Genomic DNA, 25,365 nt, shown 5'->3' on the forward strand with positions numbered 1-25,365 from the left:
AGAGAGATAATTATGTACAGTCAGCCATAAAACATTCTGTTAAACATTACCTTCTCAGGCAGTCCTGTTTAGCACAGAAGTTAGCCCCCAAAATCCCTTCAGTAAGAGCACACGGGAAAAATAAACACTTCAATAATCAATTTTACTGAATTCTAAGTAACTGCGTACAAACATTTTCCATAAAGATACCATGAACGGAGTTCATTTTGGTAGGATAGCTGAAAGGCATATCATGCGAGAAATTAATTTAAGATTTTGTCTGCCCTTGCACAAATACCAATCAATACTTTAAGACGATCAAAATTATAAAAGGACGAGCCTCCCCAAAATGCCTTAGTATCTAAAGCACATACCATATAACCAGTCTAAATGTTCCAGATCCATTACTGCCAATAACTACTGTAACATGACCTAGTTTATCACTCACACACACAGCACCTTTGAAAGCAGCTGGGTATTTCAGCCTCTTAAGGAGAGTGATCTATCAGAGAATGTTTACAAAGAGCAATTCTTGACAAGAACATGGTGTCACATCGCCCTAGGATTTATCCTGCGTTGCCTGTCTAAAAATATATTTTCGAGCTCACTTAATGACACGTCACTACGAGTTCTAACTTTTGAAGATAAAAGACCAAACCCTCCTCCTCTTGCGAGGAACAACAAAGGACAAACAAGAAAAAGTCCACTCTGACTCCCCATAACAACGTTACTGTGTTATGCGGTTACAAAAGTTAAGAAAATGCTGTATGCGAAGTGATCGTAAATGATCTCGCGGAAATGAGGACGGGATGTTTTCTAAGCCAAAGCATCTTACCCAGCAACAGCTTTTGGGAAAAGAGAATATAAAATACAACAAGGCACGTTTTTGAATTTCAAAGCGCACAGCCCCCACACGCGCCCCCCAGTCGCGGGGGAGGAGGGACAGGAGACAGCAGTGGGCATCTGTCTGCCATCGGCCTGGAGTATGTGGGAATGGAGGGCTGTGCTCTATTTAATGAGCACAGCGCTGTCCTGTGGCACTCAAGACAACAGCACTCAGACCAGTTGCTGCAAACGTTTTCCAAGAACCCAAAGACCGTGACACTGATTCAGGGACCACATGTGAACCTTCCATATTGAAACCTCAAGTGAAAATGGCGGTGGCCATGTGCCATCCGATGATGTGCTAATTCTAGCACCACCGTCCTCCTCCTCTCTCTGTTCACCCCCCACCCCCACAGGCAGAAACACAGCCACACAGCAAGCTCTAGACTCCTTCTGGATTTGTTCAGCGCCAACGCCACGGGCAGATGTGCTCGGTGGCCGACCAAGGTTCCCAGGGCCACACGGGCACAGGTGGGGGAGCCAAGGGCACGGCTCGGGGCAGGCGGCGGAGGCCAAGTGGGCCAGAGGCCTGGGAGGCCCACTCCTGCGTTCACGGGGACTGTGACATCCAAGCTGGGGACGATCTGGTTCAAGGAAATTACTCCGGAGTTAGACTTCACTGAGACGAATTCTGGAAACGCCTCTTCGGTGAACAGGACGGTTACTCGTAAACTTCCCGTTCAACACACGCACGATGCACACGCCAACACGGGCCTGTGGCACAAAGACGCAGCGTGGCGGCACCCGCTCTCTCGGGAGCACACACCTCCGTGGGAGAGAGCCAGTGGGGCGTGTACGGCTCACCCACCTACCAGAGTAACAAAGTACTGGAAAAATAAAATACGATGACCCCAAAGTGGGTTTCCAACTCAATCATCCGAACGAGCTATTACACGACTTAGTAATCGCGATGTCTCACCGGAGGCCACCTTTACCCCCGCGCTTCCCCGCCAGAGCCTGGCCTCCCCCTCGCTGCTCTTTCCCGTCTCTTGCAAGAGGAGAAGGGCAGGGCCCATCAATCTGAGATGCCGTGAAATCGCTCACTCCTTCAAGAACGCGCTGTGTCACTGCAGATAAGGACAGCGTGACTCCCCTCTGCTCTCGCGGGAAACAACACATGCTTACTCTGGCTCCGCTCCCCGCCGCACTCCCGGGGTGGCCCCAAGTGTCCAAGCAGAACCTCTCCTCTTCCGAGCCCCGGGCGCACAGGCGCCCGCACCCCTTCGGGGAAACGTGCATCACCGACGGAGAGACGGAGGCGAAGGCGCAAGAACACGCCGCCGCGCCTCTTTTTACCCATAAATAACTACCAACGACCCGCTCGTCGCCAAAATCAAACCAGAGGCGCGGCGCCGAACCCCCCAAACGGGCACGTTCTCGGGGCAGAGACGGGCCTGTGGAGCCTCCGTGCGCCTCCACCGCGGCCACACGACCAGGAACCAACCCAGGCTTCTAGACCCTCACCACGCACGCAGCGCATTCCGCAACCTTCCGTGGCTGCGTGGCCGCGGCTCCCCCGGGAAGACGCAAGCCGCGTATTTTCGCCGGACGCACCATCAACCCCTGGCCCTCGGAACTCGGGATCCGGTTTAAACTGCGTATTGACACCTTCGATGCCGTCAAGAGGCACCGTCCACGGATTCCCTGTGGGGGGCTGGTGACTCCCATCCCAACTACAAACCCTGATTTCTCAGCTCGACACTCACAATCGTGCCGCGCCACTCAGGCACCCATACGCCGCAAATCACTTAAGATTTCTTGCTTTGTATTTACACTGAGTCGTCGCCGTTCTTTTTTTCCTCCAAAATCGGTCGGTTGCACTAACTACGCCCGGTTACAGAGGCCGGGAGGCTTGGGAAGTCACGCACAGGGTACTGGCTGTTCACTGCGCGACAGTGCAAGCCACAGAAAGGGGAACACCGCCGGAGCGCTTGGGGTCTGTCATGCCGCTAAATTAAGCTGACGGGGCTCACGGGAAGGGCTCAGAAGCCCTGCCGGCAAGACACCACACGCGGCAAACAAAAAGACACCGATTTTCCAGCATTCATAGGTAAGCGCATATCCCACCACGTGCGTGTGGGCAAAGAACAAAGACCCGCCCAAGTTCCTTGCGCGTTAGAGCCGCCTGCTTAGAAAGTTCTCCCTCAGGAGGTACAGGATGGGCGGACAATTTGAAGCTTTTTCTCCTTACCCCAAACCTACCTGCGATGGAGATAAGCATACGGTATTTGCTTTCCTAGTTAACGATGCATTTTCTCCTCCCTGTTCTAATCTCTCTTTAGGGAAACTACACCCAAGAAAGGCACTAACTGAGCGACAGGAACCCTTTCCAAATTAGGACCAAGAGTCACTCTATGCTTTCAGGAGAGACACACGCGCTTCCACTCGGGGCCCAGAGTACAGAGGGCTCCGGGATACCTGCTATTTTTTTTTTAAGTTTTTTTTAACATTTTGTTTATTTTTGAGAGAGAGAGACAGTATGAGCAGAGGAGGGGCAGAGAGAGAGGGAGACACAGAATCCGAAGCAGGCTCCAGGCTCTGAGCTGTCAGCACAGGGCCCGACGCGGGGCTTGAACCCACGAACCGTGAGATTGTGACCTGAGCTGAAGTCAGACGCTCAACCCACTGGGCCACCCAGGCGCCCCAATTTTTTTTTTTTTTAACACAAAGCAATTCCTTTCAGGAAACCACGTCGATGAGGCCTTGCAGTCTAAGAGGAGAATTCCCCTGGATGTCACACTCCGGAAACACAGCTTCACCAGGAAACACATGGCAAAGATCCCCCTACTTCTGGGGGGATCGGCTTCTCACCCACCTCAGGTCTCCACATAATTTAGAGCCACCCGTTTGAAACAGTACCGCTCGGACTGGCTGCTCAGCCCGGCACAGGGCGGACCCTGCAGTTCTCCACCCGCACGCGACAACGCTCTCGGGATGCACGTAACAATAATTCATTTGGCCAAGCCTGACCCGCCGCCCCAGCCCCGCCGCGGCCAGGCTCTCCCAGGAAAGCCCTCTCGGAAGGAGAAACTGGCTCTTGGTTCTCTAGGTGGCACGTCCCGTCCTCCCCCACGTGGGCCGGCACCCCGAGCGGCCTCCCCCAGCAGGGCCTGCGCATCAGAACCCCAGCCCGGAAGACCCGCTGGAAAGCAGTGCAGCCACGGCCGAGAGCACAGAGACGACGGCCGCTGGGGCCCAGAAGCCCAGACACCGCACAGGAGACTGGTTCTGTTCCTCGGTGTTTCTGGAAGGGGCAGGAATTGATTCTTCCAACCCACTGAACTCAGTCATCAGGGGTGGTTTACAGCGGCCACAGAAGCAGAGAGAGGCACCTCTTCTAACAGGACACCTGTCTCCGCCAGCAGCAGCAGGCCCCGGCCTTCCGTGCGACAGGATGACCTTGACCGTGCCCTCTGGGCATCCGCCTGTGCGTCCCCAGCTCTCCGTGCCACAGCAAACTGAAAAACAGGACCGCTTGCCGGGCACGCCGAGGGGCAAAGGGAGCCAGGGAACCACACCTTCCGAGAGGCCCTGGGTCGCCCCACATCTTACGGCCTTCGAAGGAGATTTGGGGGGAGTCATTCGCCACCTACAGTTTCTCCAGTCGTCAGAAACGTATTCCAAGAACCAGGTTTCAAAGTCTTGTATTCCAAACGTAACATAAGAAAATGCACATGAAGTCCTTGCCTACGGCAGCACCTGGTCTGCTGTGGGCACCCTTTCCCTTCAGTCTCAACTTCAGGATCCAGGGGTAAATGACCAGGAGGAAGTGCATGGCAACCATGGAAGCCAACACAGATTCACACCCCCACACAGGGGCAGCTTCTGGGTCCCGAGGCCTTCGTCCTAGGTCTGATGACTCAGGAAAGTCAACAGATACCTGCTGAGGGACACCCCGGGCCGGGGCGGCCCCCGGGCGCTGCTCACACCTGGGCAAGCCTCTGGCTCACCTGGCCGCGCGCACCTGCAAAGGCAGAGTGCCGGCCACACCCCTGCAGGTACAGATGCTGAGGGAGCCCCCCTGCTCCCCTCCTCCTCTGCCACGACGGCCCAGCCAACTTCCCCAAATCCAGAGAGAAAACGCGCGCGCTCTCCCTTTCCACCGTGTTTTGTGCCAAAATGGCTTCCAGAGTGGAGTCAAATTCAGTGTTTTCCTTTGGCCTTCTAAACTTATTTTCCAAGTGTTCTTGTCTCAGAGCTCTCGAGGCTTCCGTGGACTGCCCGGGGTCCCCACAGGAGGGAACCTCACACGGGGTTTCGGTTCTTCAAACTCCTTTCCAGCAAATTCAAACCAAACCCTCTGACTACTTGAACCAAATGACAATCCACCAATTGCTGGAGAAAAGGAATGAGGAGCCTGTGCCACCCTGACCTCCTTATAAGGAATGCGGGCCCCACACCTAGGCTTCTAGAAGGTCCCTCCGGGTAGAAACAGACACCATAAAGGCCGGAGTCCACGCATGTCCCAGCACGCGGCGTGCAAAGACTGCAGACACGCCCAAGAGAGATGAAACCTCTCCCTCCGCGGACACGGGCGGATGCTGCCAGCACACGGGACGGAAGGAAGCGACATCCAGGAGCCGGGGTTACCTGATCGGCACCGGGGCACCACCTCCCACGAAGGCCCATGTCCGCCGGCCCCGCAGCGCTTGGCCCAAACGCCACGGAGCAGACGCTGTGCACACGCGGGCCGAGAAGTTATCCCGGCTCCTGTGCAAACGACGCGTCCCCAGATAACAAAACGAAAGGGTCCCTGCCCACAGGCTCCGTGGAGACCTGCTTGCACAGCCGGCTCTCCACGAAAATTCCTGAAGAGCTTTGCTCTACTCCACTCTGATCCCCACGTCCTGATAAACGGGAGGCTCCCGCAGTCCCGGTTATTCTCTTATTGACCATCAGTCTCCTTGTCACATTTTTCCTCCTATGCCAAGAAAAGTGACCCCACGCCGAGGTCAATGTAAAATCTATTGTGTTGGCTTAAATGCCCTCAATCCCAGGTCTGCAAACAAGTCTAACGCATCAAACGGGAAGGAAGCCTAATTTGGACCCAAATTTGACTTTCCTGTGACCAAGTCAATGACGTAACAAGACCCTTCCTAACACACCCCACTCAGTGTCGCTGCGCTCAGGAAAGGAGCCGAAACCGCCCCCCGGGGCCTCTCCCCGAGGCTGAACTAACCAAACGTTCCTTACCCAAGCAGTTCCACTTTCTGAGATTTTATGCATTTTTTATTTTTTTTCCCAGGTTTTTACCAAGTGATTACACCTGCAAGAACAGTCCGCTGTCGCTTTTAAGAAAACAATTAAGCGCTGCAAACGCACGCAAACACGCGTGTGTCCAGAGGACAGAAAAGCAGCCTCGCTCGGGCAGCGGCCAGTAAAACACAGCCCGGGTCACAAGCGCGCACGGGGGCCTTCTCACCCGCTGTGTGAGCACCAGGTGGTAGGGACAGCGTGCGAGGGGGCTACCTGCATCGGTTGTGACCATCCGGACTGGCCATCGATGCAGGCCGTCAACACGTCACCAGTCAAGACCGGCTACGGGGCCTTCCTCGCCCTGGTGCCCTACTCTGTCCACGGGTCACGCCTCTGGCCACCAGGAAGGCCGTGCCCGAGGGGGGGCTTTGTCTTCTGGACGGTGGATCTGAAGAGCTGCACCTAGACCTCTCACCCTGCACCGCCTGAATTTACAAAGCCCCTCGGATCGGGGCTGACCTCGACCGCCACCCGGACCTGTCCAGCAAGGTGCGGTGCAAACTGAAAGAAGTATTTCGTTTCAATCTCAGCGTCCTCGGGTTTCAAGTGTTACCGCAAGGGCTACCGTTCCCACCAAGCTGGAAAGACATTCCGCACTGGACAGCGAACTTCAAAAGGACACTTGCAGGCATCTCCTCAAGTCTTAAGTATTCCTGCTCTATGAGCCTCGAGCAGGGCATGGAAGTCTTTCCTCTCAAACCTAAGTTACACATACTTTTTTAACAATGGAAAAGATCCCCCACAGTCAGATCTCACGGTGATACTTTTTCTTGATGTGGTCACGCAATGTGTCTTTGTCCAGGATCAGGAGCTGGGAACTCACGACACGGTGTCCCCGGCGTCCTGGGGGCCCCTGACCGCATCTCACGCTGGTAGCTGGGACCTGGGAAGGGCGGGTGGGAGATGCAAGGTCACCAAGACCAGGAGCCCGGAGCCCCAGCAGCTCTGTGGGGTACGGGGGGACCGGGCACCAGTCTTGAAGGCCTCCCCCGCACCCCATTCTTGGTCACTTCGCTTGCAAAGAGGTTCAGAGGTTTCCTTTCATCTCTTGCATATTTAACAAATTATTTGGTGATGGATCCTTTAAGACCCGACGTGCACCATCCGGCCGTCAGGACGCTGGGCCAGGCCTGGGTGTGGAAGGGTGGACAGCATCACAGGGGTGCAGGGACACTGCGCACCAACGAGAGCAGAAACTGCGGCTGGGCCTTATGGGAGCACGACGGCCCCCTCCCACCCTCAGGCAATCTCCAGGGAGTTTGCCCAGTGCACAGAAAGCCCAGTGCACAGAATGCGCACTCCCGTACAAACCACCCGTCCGACAGCTGGTCCTGGACAGTAGCGTCTTCTACACGAAGCACTAACTTTCCTCTGACTTCCTTTTTCCCTGACGGAAACAAATGCTTCAGAGCTCTGAGTGTTCGGAGACCATTTCCTGCCTCTGGACACCTCAGGAGGAACAACGAAGAAGAAACAGGACAGATTTTATGCTTCAGCAACAATTCTTTCGTCCAGGAAACTCAGAGGAGAAAGAAGCCTTTTTAAAACACTCTATTGACCACCTCCGTTGGGCCAAGGGAGCCCGTGCGTGTCTGGGAAAGGCTCTGACGCTGCCCCTTTGCAGACAGCACACGGGAGGAAAGTTCCAGAGCGAGGCGGGAGGTGGCGGAGGACGACATGGCTTGGCGGGCGCCCCCCTCTGCCTCCTTGTTCAGACTCACTACAGCAACAAAAGACCAAGGAAGGCGAGCTGGAAGGACCAAGGAGCGTAGGTGCACCTGAAGGAGGAGAACCGTCAGTGGGACCCGATGAGGAGAACCCCTCACCTCCACTGTCTTCCTCCCCTTCCTCCCACAGGCCGCAGAACATCAGAGCAGCTTCCTGCGGGGTCACACGGCCCCCAGGGTGGGGTGGAGGAGGGACTGGGGTCCTGGGAGAGCAGGAGGGGACTCAGCGGGAACCGGGAAGACGGACACGGCTGGAGCACAGACAGGGGCTGCACCCACGTGGACCTTCCAGACTTGACCAACGCCCTGGGTTATTTAAGATGTTAGCGCAGGGGACGCTGGGCGCAGCGGCTAGGGGAACTCTGTCCATCCAGAATTCTCGCAAAATGACAGTGACGTCACCCGCACACATGATGTGCACACACTCTGTCTTTCAAGATAACAAAACACTAGTAATGTGCTTTTACAAGGGCTGCTGCTGTATTTAAGTAAAATACTGTTCGCCTGTTCCAAATATGTAAATGAGGGCTGCCTGACTCTTGATTTCAGCTCAGGTCGTGATCTCCCGGTTCGTGGGTTCGAGACCCCTGTTGGGCTCTGTGCTGACAGCACAGACCCTGCTTGGGATTGTCTCTCTCCCTTTCTCTCTGCCCCTCTCCTGCTCATGTAAGCTCTCTCTCAAAATAAATAAATAAACGTTAAAAAAAAGAATTCTATCAGAGTTTTAGAGGTGACGAATGCAAATTCCTCTTGACAGATACCCCTCTGATTACTAGAACACAGCGGGGCTCAGGCAATGAAGCATTTGACTTCGGCTCAGGTCATGATCTCACAGTTCATGGGATCGAGCCCCATAACAGGCTCTGTGCTGATAGCTCAGAGCCTGCTTGGGATCCTCTCTCTCTCTCTGCCCCTCCCCAGCTCACACTCTTTCTCAAAATAAACATTTAAAAAAGTAAGAATAAATAAATGAAACAAAAAGACAGAAAAACACAAGACCAACATGTGAGGGGCAGAGAGCAGTCCCCAAATGAAGGAAGGTACACAGTCCAGCCAGAGAGACTGGGCTTCCCCAATCCAGCAATGCAAGGGTCCCCGTGGATGCCTCGGAAATGTCCCTGCACTCACCCGAATACCCCCCCCCCCAACGAGGCTGCCGCTCAAACACACGAGAAACAAAGGCTAACACTTCCGGTGCCTCGCACGTGCCAGGAGCTGCTCCAAACACATCTTTGGGTAGCCACCCACTTGATGTGTGCCAGGCCCTGTGCAGTAACTACAGTCACTCTGTCCCCGTAACAGGCAAGGAAACGAAGGCACAGAGAGGGTAAGCGCACGGCCTAACGTCACACAGCGCAGAGGTGGCTAGCAGGCGGTCTCAGTGCTTGGCTCCTCCAACGGTTATGGGGCGTGTGGGTGGGTCTGTTCAGGCTTCCTCTGGGGGAGAAGCAGAGAGGAGCTCCGCACTCACAGGTCTCAGACACCACCTTGGAGAACAGAGGGGATGGAACGGAGCTGGGAAAACATGGGTGGCAGGCACAGGCCACCGGAGGACCAGCAGGAAGAGACTTCTAGAGAAAGTCCTGAAGAGGGAAGAATGCAAACCCCCCCCCAATTCTGCCCACACCCCCCTCTGATCACCACACCGCCTAGTTCTGACCTTAGAAGAGCAGAGGCACCAACTTCAAATTAAAACCCAGCCCTTGCTCTCCTGAGCCCGTGTGTGCCGATGACAGACTCCTCTTGTGACTTTTCATCATGTCCCCTGGGACCCGAGCCCTGCTGGGAAAACCCAAGGACCCTGGGAACGAGTATTAATTTAACCCGAGCGCCTGATGTATCTCATTTAGGACGCGAATCGCGAGTAGCACTTGGGTCACGATCAGGGTCCCACGGCAACGCGGGCCCCGCGGGCTCACCAGACACTGTGCGAGTGTGTGTGCTGTCACCCGCCGCTGCCCTGCCACCCGCAGGCTGACTCAGGAGGCGCAGACAGCAGGGGTGGGGGACACTTCAGCCAGAGACCAGCACCCCTGGGGTTGCGGTGAGCTCCTCCAGTGCGCGGGGTGTCCGGCCCAGCCTGCCCCGTGCAACCGTGCGGTCTACACCGCAGGCCCCGCTCTTCAGTGCAGGATTTGTCCGACAAGGCCCCGCCAGGAGTCCAGGACGATCAGCCCAGAGTGGGCGGGAGGGCACCGGACAAGAACACGGTTGTTTGGGGGGCTGAGCGGCACCCACGTGCCCAGCACGCGCGGGGGACAGACGCGGGAGCGATGAGAGTCCCAGGGAAAGGCAGAGGAGACAACCCACTTGGACGCGGCGTTCCAGGAGACCCAGGGATGGGGAGAGGGCTGGGCTAGAGGCAGGCCACACGGACAGCAGAGGGGACTCCAAATCGGAGAGACTGTGTTTGGGTAGATGTCCTCGCAGGGACCCATGCCCCCCAGGCAGACAAGGAGGACAGGGGTCAGGGGCAGTCGGGGAGACAGGATGGGGTATACGCAGTCAAGCAAGGTGTGCCTGAGGAAGGCCCTCACTGACATCAGCCACCAAAGCCCGTCCCAAGGGCCCCACAGCAGAAACGAGGACAGGGAGCCAGGGGCCGTGGACCGCGGGCCCTCCCGAGAGGAAGGTAAGGACAGAGGCAGGGTTCAGGGCCCGAGGGAGGGTCGACACGGCGGCCCAGGAGCTGGGGCCCCACAATGTGCCGTCGGCCAGAGACAACTCTGGGTCTATGGATGACCGTCTCTGAGAAGCTGAGGCCGGGACGAACATTTTTCACACCTCAGGGAACCAGCGATGTGAGGCCACCTCCCCGTCCGGTGACCACGCAAACGTCTCGCCACCCATCTCCGTGGCCCCAAGCTGAGTCTAAGCACCTCAGGGGCAGAAATGCCCGGGTTTCCCCAACGGCCGCAGGTGACAGGATGGCTCAGGACAAAAGAGCATACAGCCCGGGGCGCCGGTCCCAGGTTGTACTACCTGTAACCGTGACCTTGAGGAGGACACAACTCATCGAATCAATTTATAGAGTCTGAGCCCCAAAGACCTTTTGCAATCGGCAGGGGCAGCCTCCGTTCTGAGGCAGAAGTTTGGTAATTTCCTGCATTTGCAGACACATTCAAACTGTAAGTCCATTCGACTCCTGATTCTTCTGTTACCAGATAAATTCATTTCCGTGTGCAAAGTAAGTACACGCTTCTCAGCTTCCCAGGGCAGCTCATGAGAAGTCAATATAAAACGCCGGTAAGTGAAAGGCAGGGAGTTGTGCCTCCAACCACTATCTGCGCATCTCCAAGCCCCTCTGCACGGCTTTCCCGAGAGGAAGGACACACAGCACATCCCCGGCTTCTGCTTGGGGACAGTGGTGACCGGCCTATCGCAGACAGACCCTTTGGGGCCCACACAGAAGGTGGGTGGCCCGTCCCACACGCACCCGTCTACCCACGAGGAGGCGGAGGCGTCCGGGGGCCCCTGGGACGTGAGGGCCGGGAGGCTGGAGCACACCCTGATGGGTCAGGGAGCACAAAGGCCGAGAAACCGGGAAGCTGTCTCCCCACTTTCACAGACATGTGTTTCATGCATCTGAAATCAAAGACACCGAAATTAAGGTTGGCAAAGGCCTTTGCTGTGGGTGACGTGGGGCAGGCCCACGGTCACTTAGTAAGAAAGGCCGTCACGCTAGCTGCTGATGTCACAGAAACCTTCACTCGAGGCGAAGAAATGGAAACGTGGGTCCGCCCTCCCCTGCTGCTTCTACGGCTTGGTTCTCAAAGAACCGTCCTGGGGGACACCTGCGGGGCTCCGTCGGCGAAGCATCAGACTTGCTTCCGCTCAGGTCATGATCTCAAGCCCTGCATCAGGCTCTGCGCTGTCAGATGCCTGGGATTCTCTCTCTCCCTCTCTCTCTGCCCCTCCCCTGCTCACACACACACACACTCTCTCTCTCTCTCTCAAAATAACTAAAAAAAAAAAAAAATTCAAAGAACCATCTTGGGCACACGGACTGCGTACTTCTGCATCTCTCCAGCCATGAGAGACCCTGCACCCCCCGCCAAGGGAAAGACTGAGCAGAAGCGTTCAAAGAGAATATCCGGGCTGGAGGGTCCTCGAGCCTCCTACTTCCCACAACGCGTTTAAAGGCATTTAAAGTTCATCCCCGAATAGCTGTGTGTGTATTTTTTTAATGAGGCTACCGTGCTTCCGCATGTGCGGCCCCGGACGCCCGCATATAAATAACTGGCGTAGTCAAATTTGGGTGTCCTCAACGGGAAGAAAGCCTCTCTGCCTTCTCCCGGCAACACGTAAAATTAGGAAACCGTGCGGAGCAGTGAAGTCACCAGCCCCAAATTACACCCAAACTTATTATTATTAAGGATCTGCTGCCCTGTTTTTTTATATTACTAAGAAAGCTACACTCATCACATCTTTATATTTAGAGGGCTCCTTAAAAATAAGTGTTAGTAAAGACCTATGAATGTATGTATTGTACACAGGGGACAGTCACAAGAAAGTACTCATGATTTTAGGTTACGCATTTTCCCTTCTACATTGAAATAACCAAAAATCTAGTAATAGTTTCCACTACTGCATTTGGGGTAAAAGTGCTTTCTTTCAATGTAAGAAGAAATTAAATAAAATTACCGGGTTGGGCCAAGAAAGGACATTCGCTCTTTAGATAAAAGGGATCATGGTAATGTTAGTCCTCTGACCAGAAACCTTAATATTTTTAAAAATATAATTTCATGTTGGGAGGGCACAGAGACTTCACTTTCTATTTTTACCTTCTTCCGTTCGAAAGCTCTGGGAATCTGACAGGTTAAGTCACGCTGTCCTCAGAAAACCAGACACAGTCGCCTTAAGTTGCTCTCAACGAATACTCATTAACTATAAAAAACCTATATAGGCATTGGATCGTACACTTAATAATCATCAGGGCGCCTGGGTGGCTCAGTCGGTTAAGCGTTCGTGATCTCACGGTTCATGAGTTCGAGCCCCACGCGGCTCGGAGCCTGGAGCCTGCCTCGGATTCAGTGTCTCCCTCTCTCTCTGTCCTTCCCCTGCTCACACTGTCTCTCTCTGTCTCTTAAAAAAGGAATAAATGTTAAAAATAATAATATTCATTAAAATGCCCACTTTTGCATTATATATAATTTAACCACAACAATAAATGCAAAATAAAAATAAAGAGATTTTAAATGGTTAAGGTCACTTACAAAGTTTTAACATTATAGTCCTAGAAAAAAATCGTAACACACATTTATAGGTATCTAATCTGTTGTTAAAATGACATGAGCTATGTTCATCTTGAAACGATATTATCGCAAATGAGGGTGAGACGTCTAGGTGTCCAAGGTCATCACTAGAATCCAGAGACTGTTTAAACAATTTTTTCCCTCGACAAGGAAGCCAGTTTTCATGCGCCAGATCTGGAACGGTCTGTGTGCACACCGCCCTGTTACACCCCACGTTCTCTGTGCCAACCACTTCGAGAAGAGCCTTTGCTTTCTCTGCCCCTCCTCTTTTAACTGAGCTGGGCACACAACAAAACTTCTAGGATGCAATTCTAATCCACACGCATAAAGAAGAGTGCCACCAAGGGCGTATCTCGAGCGCACGTAAATGTGCTTTGACCACAGAGGCTCTTTTCGCACTCACTGCTTGAGAAATTCCAAGTTCGAGTTACTTCGGATGCCGCGTTTAACGGACACTGTGGCGTTTGGATCCAAGGAGCCCTTTTATATAAATCAGCTTTGGAATGTCCCACCTCTTCCTGACTGGAAATTCCATACGGATCCCATTCTGCGCTCTCTGGTTTATTCTGAGAATCTTAAATCCATTTCATTTTGTGCTACAAATATTTTACAACCACCCTTGGCCAAAAGCACTCAAGTTCTGACTTAGTTCACATTAAGAACTTCTTGCCTCTGATTTTCTATAAATCCTATGCACTGCAAGGCCAATCCTGGCCTTGAAAATGTTTCCGTACAGCTCCATAAACCAAATTTTGGAAATCTGTTCTATTTTCCTTACTTTTCCCGGTTTTCTTTTTTAAAAGTATCTCTGTAAGTGGATTAATTAAAAGACACCTTTCCCATGCTGTATCCTACCCACATCAAAGATAATGATTTACATTATTCCTCACCAATCTACTGGCTAAAAGAAATAAGAAACAGAAAAAAAGTATTATTCAAAACTCTGATTGGGGCGCCTTGGGGACCCAGTCGGTTATTTGTCCGACTTTGGCTCAGGTCATGATCTCCTGGTGTGTGAGATCGAGCCCCACGTCGGGCTCTGTGCTGACAGCTTGGAGCCCGGAGCCTGCTTCGGATTCTGTGTCTCCCTCTCTCTCTGCCCCTCCCCCCGGTGCACTCTCTCTCTCTCTCTCTCTCTCAAAAATAAACATTAAAAAAAATTTTTTTAAAAACAACTCTTATTAAAGAAAAACCTAGCAGTCTGCACAACGTGACGTCCAGTTCAGATACTATTACATTCACCAAACCCTCAACCGCCTGAACTCAGAAGGAAGGAGTCCTCTGTCACTAGCTGGGGACCTGACAAGGACCGCCTCTGGCACCTAGCAAGACAGGCAGCAACCCCACAGTGCGGGCTATCCCTGGGCCTCGCTCCTCTGCCCGCCCCTGGAGGCGTGGCTTTGGGCTGGTCATGTGACCTGTGGCCCTCACCGTTCCGCAGGGCAGTGAGCGCCTGGTTAAGGGCAGACTGGAAGGCTTCCCGGCTGGACGGCCAGCGCGGTGGGGGCGCAGGCCAGGCGTCGCTGGCCTCTGAGCTCTGCACGGAACCGCTCGGTGGCCTCACCACGTCACACGGGAGCGGGACAGGAGACCCCCAAGGCTACCAGGGCTCCCCTGAGATCCCGGTCGGGCAGCCGTCAGCACTGCCGGGCTTTGGAAGCGGGACCGCGACCCTTTCCGGGCACAGCCTCGGCCAGGCCCAGCGGCTCCCGGCCCCGCGCTCGCCACCTACACGGCCCGCAGCTTGGCCCGGGGCGTCCTCCCACAGGACACCTACCTGGCCAGGGCACCGCTGCCCCTGCAGCCCCAGGCGGAGACCCGGGGTCCACCCGGCGTCCCCCACCCCCACACATCTGGCCGGGACCGCACTGACAGCTGGCCAGGACTTCGGCTTCCAGCGGGACCCCTCCCCCCGCGTCACGGCCGCCCCACGGGGCCCCCAAGCACCACCCTCCCTGCGTCATCTGCCCTGAACACCCCCCTTCTTCTTCGGTCTCCCCGCCGGGGAGCCCCCTGCGGCAGGCCCGAGGGTCACGCAGAGCACACCGCGCCCCAGTGACAGCCGGCAGAACGTCCCACTGCCTCTTGGCCAAAGACGGAACCTTCCAGATGATCCAGAGTCGTGACTGTTTGCCCACGACGACCTCTCAAACTTCACCCCTCCGCCAGCTGCCGTCCCTCACATGTGCTTACACACATGCACACACACGTACACACGTGCCTACACACGCACAGAGACACGCGTGCACGCACGTGCACTACACAAGGCTCCAGGAATACCAGACTTCTCCTGGACTTGATCCTCGTCCCGCACCCTTGCCTGCTCAGGGATCTAGCGTCCTCACCAGCGCATCGGTCACAATCTACTTGGAAAGGCAAGCGGGCCAAATAAAAGAGGATTCAAAAAAACTCAGAAGCAGAAAAAGTAAAAATGAAAACAGTCGGGCAATTATCACTACACTCAATAAGCACAGAAGTATAAACAGAATCGAGTCTGGGGGCGCCTGGGTGGCTCAGTTGGTTGAGCATCCGACTTCGGCTCAGGTCATGATCACACGGTTTATGGGATCGGAGCCCAGGACAGGCTCTATGCTGACAGCACAGAGCTTGCTGGGGATTCTCTTTTCTCTCTCTCTCTCCGCCCCTTCCCCGCACGCTCTCTCTCTCAAAATAAATAAAGTAAATGGGAAAAAAAATCAAGTCTAAATAACTGTGATCTACACAGAAAATAAACATGTAATTCTTACATTTCTTGAAATAAAATATCACGTAAAGATCGTAAAGGAACAACAGGAGACTAAAACAACATCCAAAAAAGCAATTGCAACAGCGACATGGGGAGAGGGCAAGGGGTGGAGAGAGGGGAGGAAGGTAATGGAAGTAACCAATTTCTTCATCTTTCCCAAAGAGGAAGTCAAATTACACGGTTACAGAACTTGATAAATTGAGAAACACAGGTTTAGGCAAAAGTCATAAGTATAACCACCAGCATAACTAAGAACATTGGACTTTCTACAGGCTTCCTCCTGACCTCGAGAACCAAAGACGACAAAACATAATCCATATGTCAATAAACAGAAAATAATGCAAAAAGGGAGCAAAGCACAAAGAAGATAAAAGCTTCTGTAAAAATGACGAGAGAAGACATCTGTTAGAGCAAAAGTATAAATGTAACAAATTTATTAAGGAAGACTCCATGATTGGATGAAAAACGAAATCCAATACTCTGCTCTCCACAAAAGACACCAAACATTAAGAAATATACAGAAGTTCGACATGTAGACAAGATACGCCAGAAAAAAATGCAAACAAAAGCAACAGGGAAAATAAAAATAGTATTACACGTTTAATTCAGTTTAAATTTTTTTTATGTTTATTTCTATTTGAGAGAGACAGAGTGCGAGCAGGGGAGGGGCAGAGAGAGAGGGAGACACAGATTGAGAAGCGGGCTCCAGGCTCCGAGCTGTCGGCACAGAGCCCGATGCGGGACTTGAACTCACAAACCGCGAGATTGTGACCTGAGCCGAAGTCGGCCGCTCAAACGACTGAGCCACCCGGGCGCCTCTCGTTCAGTTTTAAAAGGCATTAAACTGCACAAAAGTCATATTTATTAAGGATTAAAAGAAAAAAAAAAAAGATCACAAGGAAGGTGATTGTCCTAAAACCTTTAAGTCAAATAACACAGAATAAAATATACAAACAAACATCCCAGTGAATGCATGAAAAGACCAACAGAGAGAAAAACAGATGTGGGAGAAATGACGAAACTCTCTCAAACCTGGATTAAAAAGGCAAAAATAACAGTTTGAAATGGAAAAAAAAGGCACATCGGAGCCATAGGATCAACCTGCACACTCGCCACTTTGCCAAACTGGGTCCATAGGAAGCAGGAAGAGGGGCCCTAACGGCTCATCAACCAGGAGCACAGAGCACACGAGCTCCACAGTGAGACGGTGCGATGACACCAAACGGTAACAAGTAAAAGCAAAAACAAAACTAAGCAAAGTTCATCCACTTGCAAAACTTTAAAGTCTCCGGAACAACTCCCACGGCAGGCGGAATCGGAGCTTAAACCCAGAACCTTTCGGGAAAATGCTGTGTCAAAATCCATGGGACACAAAGAAAGGTCAAAGTTTAGCCACGGTCCTTAAAAATAAAGAAAATATATACATGAAACACTCAATTCAAAAAGTAACAGAGGGGGGCGCCTGGGTGGCTCAGTAGGTTAAGCGTCCAACTTTGGCTCAGGTCATGATGTCGTGGTCCGTGAGTTCGAGCCCAGCGTCAGCCTCTGTGCTGACAGCTCAGAGCCTGGAACCTGCTTCAGATTCTGTGTCTCCCTCTCTCTCTGCCCCTCCCTTGCTCTCTCTCTCTCTCAAAAATAAATAAACATTTAAAAAAAAAAATTTTAAGTAACAGAGAAACCTTTTAAGCTTGAATTTTTAAAAGTACCAATAAATGAGAAAAAAACAGTAAAACTGAAAAATAAAATCAATAACTCCCTTTGTTAACGTCAGTGAAGGAGTTAAATGACTAGCTGGCCTACTTTAAAAAAAAAAAGGCAGGATTTGGGGCAAATTCAGTGTAATGACCAACAAAAGAACGAAAACTAAAGTCATGCAACGTTTTTCAAAAGTCTGAGTCAATACGCTTGATCATATGGATGAAAGAAATGACTGATTTTCTAGTGAAATATAAACGTTCAACATTTACTCAGGAATCGACAGAAAAAGTAACCAGACCAAAATCACGTAAGAAATCAAAAGATCCGTTATAATCCTCCACCGACTCCAACACAAAAACATCAGTCAAATTCACACGTCTTTGGAGAAACTCAGGCACAAGCTATTTCAATGCTTCTGGAGCAAAAGGAGTTCACATGGAGCGTAAGACATAAAAGAGATAAACAAAAAGATACTTTGCACAAAGCACAAGGCTACTGTCCTAATAAAGCAACAAAGTGTGAAGAACTGGGCAGGAAAACTGACCCAGGAAATGAGCAGGTGATTCGCAAGAGAAGTAAAATGATCAGTAAACATTAAAGAAATGCTTGACAAACTTAATTTTTTTTTTTTAACACAATGAGATATTTACCCTATCAGGTTGGCCAAGACTTCAAAGCCTGATGACATCAGACCTGACCAAGAGAGAGCCATCACTCCCACTGACCGCTGCCAACGGGCGTAAAATGGCATTTTCAGATCTTTGTTGAGAAATCCGGCAATATCTATCAATTGAAACGCTCCTTCTTGGGGCGCCTGGCTGGCTCCGTGGGTAGAGCGTGCGACTCTTGATCTCAGGGCGGTGAGTTCAAGCCCCATGTTGGGTAGAGAGCTTACTTTAAAAAAAAACAAAATGAAAAACGAAATGCCCCTTCTTGGCCAAAACTCCACCCCAGGGAACTTACCTGAGAGAGATGTTCCCGCAAGTACAAGGAACTGTGTGTCAGAGAGGTTTGCTGCGCCCTAGGGAAGATGGTAGTATCGCAAATGTCCATCAACCAGGGAGATATGGTCCAGGATACGGAGAGGCAGCTCGCCCAGGCGGACTTCCAACTGGCGAGTGCCGGCTGTCCCTACCGGCTGCTCACAGCCCAGTCTGATGGCCTGAACTGGGCCACACCGGGCACTGGGCACTTGGAAATCAGTACCACGTGTGCAAAGATCTGCACTCTACACGGGCCTTGAAAAGAAGTTGTGAGGTTCTACTAAAAAAATCACTTGCAGAGAAACTCCTAACACGGTCCTACTTTCATGTTTTAAATTAAAGTTTATGCATTAAAACTCCTAATACATTTATTAAGCTAATGTATTTCAACGCCGAAGGCAGTGATGGGCACATAGAGGCCGCTCGATAAATAGTAGCTGGCGTACAATTAAATGACATCCGTGCTGTGAAATGTCTAAGATACTCTTTTTTTCTCAAAACGCAATTTCCTCTTTAAGTTGTAAATATCCTGAAGGCAAAAAAAAAAAAAAATGATGAAAACTCCGTCGTCTCCAAACTCTGCATTTTGTGTAATTATCTTCAAAGAAATCGTTTAATTTGGGCAAGGAGAAAACTACCCCCAGTGTTTGGCTCCAACTAAACTGCTCAACTACGTTGTTGAGAAGCCACTGGGAGTTCTACACCGCCCACCCCCGCCCCCCTCTTGGTGGACTTCCATGTAACTTATTTTTGAAAGTGTCTGTACATATCTTAAAAAACAAAGCGCTTCTCTTTATCCCCTAAGGCAAGAGAAACAGCGTAAGACATGCGGTTCCAGTCGCCGCTATGGAATTCTGGTTCAATAATTAAAATGTGTAGCTTCACATTAATTCCACGGAATAATGACATTCAGATCAGGGAACCGCCAGCAAAGGGATTTCTCCAACAGAACCGGAATCGACACCGCAGGGTTACTGGAAAGGCACCGCGCCTGCTCTCAGCCCCTACAGCTCCCGACCACTGTGAGGATGGACCCCGTACCCTTAGCTCCAATCTCAGGCTTCTTCAACTCAATTAAACAAAGCCACTTCCAAATGAATAGAAAAGAAGCCGTGCCCTCAGCGATCCCACGGAAGCCTACAGTTCTCTGCCTCATGTCCACTAACCCCCCCGCAAACCAGTCACGGTTCATCTGAGAAAGGGGTGTTTTAATCAGAACACTACTGTGAGACTCAAGTCCCATCTGACCAGCCGATCCTAAGGCAAGTGAACACCCAGAAATTTCACATGTCTGCGTAGAAACTGCCCAAGCCCTTGAGCCAGACGCATGGCCAAGAGGGGTTGACCAGCTATGGAGGCTTTAACCCTTTTTAAGATAAGGCCCCGCTTATAAAACCCAACTGACTGAGTCGCAGGCGGATCTGAAAACCTTTTAAAAGAATTTTAGGTCCGCACACCGGCAAATGGCGATCCTAACACCGAAGGCTCACATCGCTCCTTTAGGCAGACAGACCCTTTTGCCTAAATTTGCACACGCCCAAGGCCCTCTTCTGCTGAGCCACTGCAACAGAGAAAAAGACAAATGGCGCTCGTTATCCCAGCTGAACAACGCAGACTTGGGACTTGGCTATTCCCACCTGAATGCTGAGTCAATCTTATTTTTTTTTTTTTAAGTATTAAGTTTTCTCAACACTGATACCGCTATGCACACGCAAGGCAGTCAACGAAATCCGGGTGTGTTTCCACAACACTGAACTCACAAAAGCATCGCTGTAATGGACGGAACAAGAAATGGAACTCGACCCTCAGTCAAAATAATAAACGTGCTGTCCCGAGGGTCTGGATTTACAGGCGGGAATAAGAGGTAAGCCACAAAGAGCAGGACCAGCCCCAGGATGACGGAGCGATTCCACCAGGCCTCACCTTGACAATGTGACGAAGCTGAACAAGCAGACCGCACAGCCACGTTAGGATACCTGGGGATAAACGCCAGCTCAGCTCGGTCTCCTCCAAACAAGGCACGACTGTGTGCCGACCTGCGACACATAATAAATATACCAACACAACGCGATCCTCCTGTGGCTTCCGACTTGCAAGCCCCCTGCCTTCCCACGCCCCCGCACCCCGCCACCCCCAGGAACACTCGGCAAACCCTCACGGAATGGCCTGTTGTAAAGTCCCTGAGGCCTGGACCCTTTTATATTCCTCTGTGCCCTCACCAGAGTTCCTACCAGCGCGGGAATGATATACGAATCGTAAAAAATTCTGTTGGAATGATGGACCGAAAACCCATCATACAGCTTCTTGCCCGCATCTCCTTAAACACAAGCATCCTCTTAAAGGAGACTGGTTTGCTCTGAGTCAAGGACTCTGTTCCTCCATCCGAGAAACAGCTTTTCCGAACCATTCTTGTTACCCCTTTTAGGGAAAAATACTCATTTTTATTATTAATGTTAGCATATTGGGGCACCTGGGTGGTTCAGCTGGTTAACCGGCCGACTACGGCTCCGGTCATGATCTCACGGTTCGTGGGTTCGGGCCCCGCGTCCAAGGAGCCTGCCTCAGGTCCTGTGTCTCCCTCTCTCTCTGCCCCTCCCCTGCGCTCTCTCTGCCTCAAAAATGAATAAATGTTAAAAAAAAAATTTTTTTAATATTAGTATATTTAAATGACCTATTCACTTAAATCAAATACATTTGTTCCAGATCCATTCCAAAGAAAAAGAGAGTTGCCTTTCCGCGAGGCGCTCCGAGGTGAAAGCCACGACGTAAGCACTTTCGCAAGCTGACGGCGCTCAGCTCTGACTGGGTCACGGCCCTGGGAGAAGGGAGGCCGGCCGGGCTCCTCCCGGAACGACGCAGAGGAGGGTCTGCAGAACCATCAAGTGAGGAAAATACTCTGTCCCTCCACAGAAACCACATTTTGGTGATGTTCTACCCTCACAAGCAATGAGTTACAAAATAATGAATTAGGCCCGCCTGGGGTTTTCGCGCCAGACACCTCTTCAGCCCAAGCCGTGAACAGATTCCACATTTTGTAAATTCGATTTTTAGATTGTGAGGTTAACAGAAGTAAAACGTGGCAAACTGTGATGAAACGGGCTTAAATCTTACTGCGCGCTACGAATAACATCTACTTAATTAAGACAATTCTCGTCTCTTCTCTAAAATTAAAAAAAAGATGATTTTTTTTTTAACATACAAAAAGTAGGAATAACCAAATAGTTGGTACAGCTTATAGGCTGGATGTCAAACTACCACGAGACGAGACAGAAAATGAACTCAAACCATCACGATGTTCCGGGCCTTCTGAAAGTCTCAGGGTGAGTAGCCTCTTTACCTGCTAGTCTGCTTTGCAGCTGCTTAGTTGCAAAGGGTTCCAGCTCCCTTTGTGTCAAAGGTGCCGTGCGCTGCGCAGCCCCCTGAGCTGGCCCTCATCCCATTACAAAGATGAAGGAGTAAAGGCATACACAGGCTCCAAAACCGGCCACACATCCTGGATGCTGGAGTCGCAGCTACGTCGCACCACACCGAAGCTCCTTTCTAGGCCACTGTGACGCCAGAACTAACAGATCCGAGTTAGGAGACGCTGTATTCGAGTGGGGGTCTGAGGCAGGGAACACCCCCAGGAGGCCTCTGTTCCAAGAGCGTGCGTGGTCAAGTACCAGGGACTGACAGAGGGACCCTCTGCGGGGTCAGGCCCCAGCCTCCTGGCCAACCGTGCTGCCTCCCCAGGGACGAACCCCTCAGCACCCAGCGCCCCCCCCCCCGCCCCCCCCCCAGACAAAGAACCTTTCTGCCTTTAATTAAACTGCTAGGGTTCAAGCGAGAGATTTCCAAAGCGTCCTCCCTTCGTGTCCTTGTCGAAAACCAGCTGAACTTTCGGAGTGAAGATTTCTGACTCACCTCCGAGGCCAGCCTTGGTTTAGGGTGGGGCGTTTCATCTCAACCCCCGACCACTACACCATCCTGTACGGTAGCCAGACGGGGGGAGCTGGGAGTGGTCAATACATGCCAGGTTTCAAAGACTTAGCGTAAAAACAAAGAACAAAAGATATCTCAGTAGTAATCTGTGTGTCGTTTACACGTTCAAGTCACACTTCGTACAGACTGGGTTAAATAAGACATAATGAGCATCATTTTAACCATTTCTTTAACCCTTTTCGTGGGGTTACTAGCAAACCTAAAATCACAGAGGCATTATATCTATCAGGCAGCACTACCCTAGCCGGGTCAGCCAACCGCGGCCCATGGGCCAAGTCGGGGGCCCCCCCACCTGGTTTTGTATGGCTTCTGAGCTTAGCATGTGTTTTACACTCTTCAGCGGTTGGGGGAAAAAACAGAAGAAGAACATTTTGTGACACATAAAATCATACGAATTTCAAGTTTCAGTGTCCATAAATAAAGCTTCTGTATTTGCTGACTTACTGTCTACGGCTGTTTCTGCTCTACAAGGCACAGCAGCTGTGACAGAGGAGGGCTGGCCCACAAAGCCCAAAATATTTAATATCTGGCCCTTTACAGAAAAAGTCTGCCGGCCCCCGCCCCGGGACTCTTGTGAGTACAGACCCCCCAGTCTCTGAAGCTCGGAAGGGCGGGGCTGGAACCGCCAGACACTGATGCAGGAGCTTCCCTGCTCCAAACCCTCAGACCACCCTCCAAATTTCTCCTTGACGGATTACTCAAAACAGAGCAGACACGACCACGTACTGATTCTGCCCTGTTCTGAGTCCCTAAAGGTTCGGGCAGCTGGTCCCCATTCATGGCACCCTCGGCATTGGCTCCCAGCTCCTCTGCGGTAGTCTCTGGGTAACCCCAGCCGTCTAGGAGGTGAGGGAACCAAAGGTGGGGGGACTGGCCCCCATGATGCGATCTCTAAAGTGATACAATTCCAGAAGGCTCAGACCAAGATTCAGATAAATTCCACAAGCTTCACAAGCATGAGGAAGGTCATATTCAAGGTGACGGCCCAAAAGATGGTCTCCTGAGACAGTCCAGCCACAGGGCTTTGACAAAGTTACCTAACCGTGTGGGTCTCAACACGCTCCTGGGAGAACGGGGGGCTAAAAGGACCCCCTAGCTCCTAAGTGTTATGAATACAGTACCCATGAAGAATGTGGGTCAGTGCCTTGCTCCCCGTGGGTGTATGATCGAATGAGCCTTCACAGAGCACCTAGGAGCTATTTATTTGGGGGGCTGCTTATTCAGGCATTCACCGAATTTGATTCAAGTCTATAATAAAACATTAGTAATAAAAATTAAACTTCTAATATAATAGGAATCCGTAATGCTCAGGAACGCGGGTCCTATTTTCACGAGGATCCAAAAACCCATTCTCGGTGTTTCACACTTTGTGACTACGCGGCTGGTCCTCCGTACCACGGTCGCTTCAACAACAACCTTTCCGAGGTCACTACGCATCGGCCATAGAGTGTCACTGAACACGTGCTCTATGTGAAAAAAACGCAGACAGCAGACTCGACGTCAAAAGTTTCATCCAGTGATGCAGCCACTCTGGAAAACAGTGTGGAGGTTCCTCAGAAAATTAAAAATAGACCTACCCTATGACCCAGCAATAGCACTGCTAGGAATTGACCCAAGGGATACAGGAGTACTGATGCATAGGGGCACTTGTACCCCAATGTTTACAGCAGCACTCTCAACAATAGCCAAATTATGGAAAGAGCCTAAATGTCCATCAACTGATGAATGGATAAAGAAATTGTGGTTTATATACACAATGGAGTACTACGTGGCTAGAAAGAACGAAATATGGCCCTTTGTAGCAACGTGGATGGAACTGGAGAGTGTGATGCTAAGTGAAACAAGCCATACAGAGAAAGACAGATGCCATATGTTTTCACTCTTATGGGGATCCTGAGAAACTTAACAGAAACCCATGGGGGAGGGGAAGGAAAAAAAAAAAGAGGTTAGAGGGGGAGAGAGCCAAAGCATAAGAGACTCTTAAAAACTGAGAACAAACTGAGGGTTGATGGGGGGTGGGAGGGAGGGGAGGGTGGGTGATGGGTATTGAGGAGGGCACCTGTCGGGATGAGCGCTGGGTGTTGTATGGAAACCAATTTGACAATACATTTCATATATTGAAAAAATTAAAAAAAAAAAGTTTCCTCTAGTGTTAGCGCTAAAAAAGGCTTTCCTTTCACCCAAGAACTGGTGAGTCTTGTCCTGGCCTTCCATTCAACACAGAAGCGGCAGGCTTCACTCCTCGTTTTAGTCACCAGAAAGCTCCGATTCCATATTTTGGTTCTAGTATACCCACTGGAAGAAGGACCATTGTGATCTGGATATGTGATCTTATTTTCTCCTCGTAGAGGTCTATCATTTCCTTGTTCTTGATTTTTATTAATGTTTCCCTATATATATGTGTGTGTGTGTGTGTATGTACATATATATACACATGTATATATATATATATGTGTGTACATATATATACGTGTTGTGTATATATACATATACGTGTGTGTATATATACGTGTGTGTATGTATATGTGTATATACACGTGTGTGTGTATCGTATATGTGTGTGTGTGTGTGTATATATATATATATATGTATACATATATATATTTGTTTTGTTCTTGAGAGAGAGAGAAGGGGAGAGGGGCAGAGACAGAGAGAATCTCAAGCAGGCTCCACACTGGGCATAGAGACCGATGCAGGGCTCGATCTCAGGACAGTGATTTGACCTGAAATCAAGAGTCAGACGCTCAATCAACTGAGCCACCCAGGCGCCCCAGTGTGTCACTATATAGTTAATGTGTGATGTCAGGTGCGTCTCATCTTTTTATGGAAGACGATGGGTATAAACCAGGAAACTG

At 51.1% G+C, this 25,365-nt stretch overlaps 1 protein-coding gene across 7 annotated transcripts in view; it reads right to left on the reverse strand.

Annotated features, from left to right (window-relative positions):
* Positions 1-25,365, reverse strand: part of ZNF516 (zinc finger protein 516) — a 125,292-nt gene that overhangs the window by 87,405 nt on the left and 12,522 nt on the right. Inside the window, exons 1-3 of one of the 7 annotated variants that reach the window (XM_042962266.1) lie at positions 20,453-20,565; positions 19,987-20,090; positions 18,510-19,058 (exon numbers count right to left, since the gene is read on the reverse strand). The exons of 4 other annotated variants lie outside the window; for them this stretch is intronic. The gene's annotated coding sequence lies outside the window, so the exon portion shown is untranslated. Of the gene's footprint in view, positions 1-6,835; positions 7,004-18,509; positions 19,059-19,986; positions 20,609-25,365 lie in introns of those variants that run through there. 2 more of the 7 variants (XM_042962268.1, XM_042962272.1) reach the window with 2 other exon arrangements.

The sequence above is a fragment of the Panthera tigris genome, chromosome D3, assembly GCF_018350195.1.
Source record: "Panthera tigris isolate Pti1 chromosome D3, P.tigris_Pti1_mat1.1, whole genome shotgun sequence".
NCBI lineage: Eukaryota > Metazoa > Chordata > Mammalia > Carnivora > Felidae > Panthera > Panthera tigris.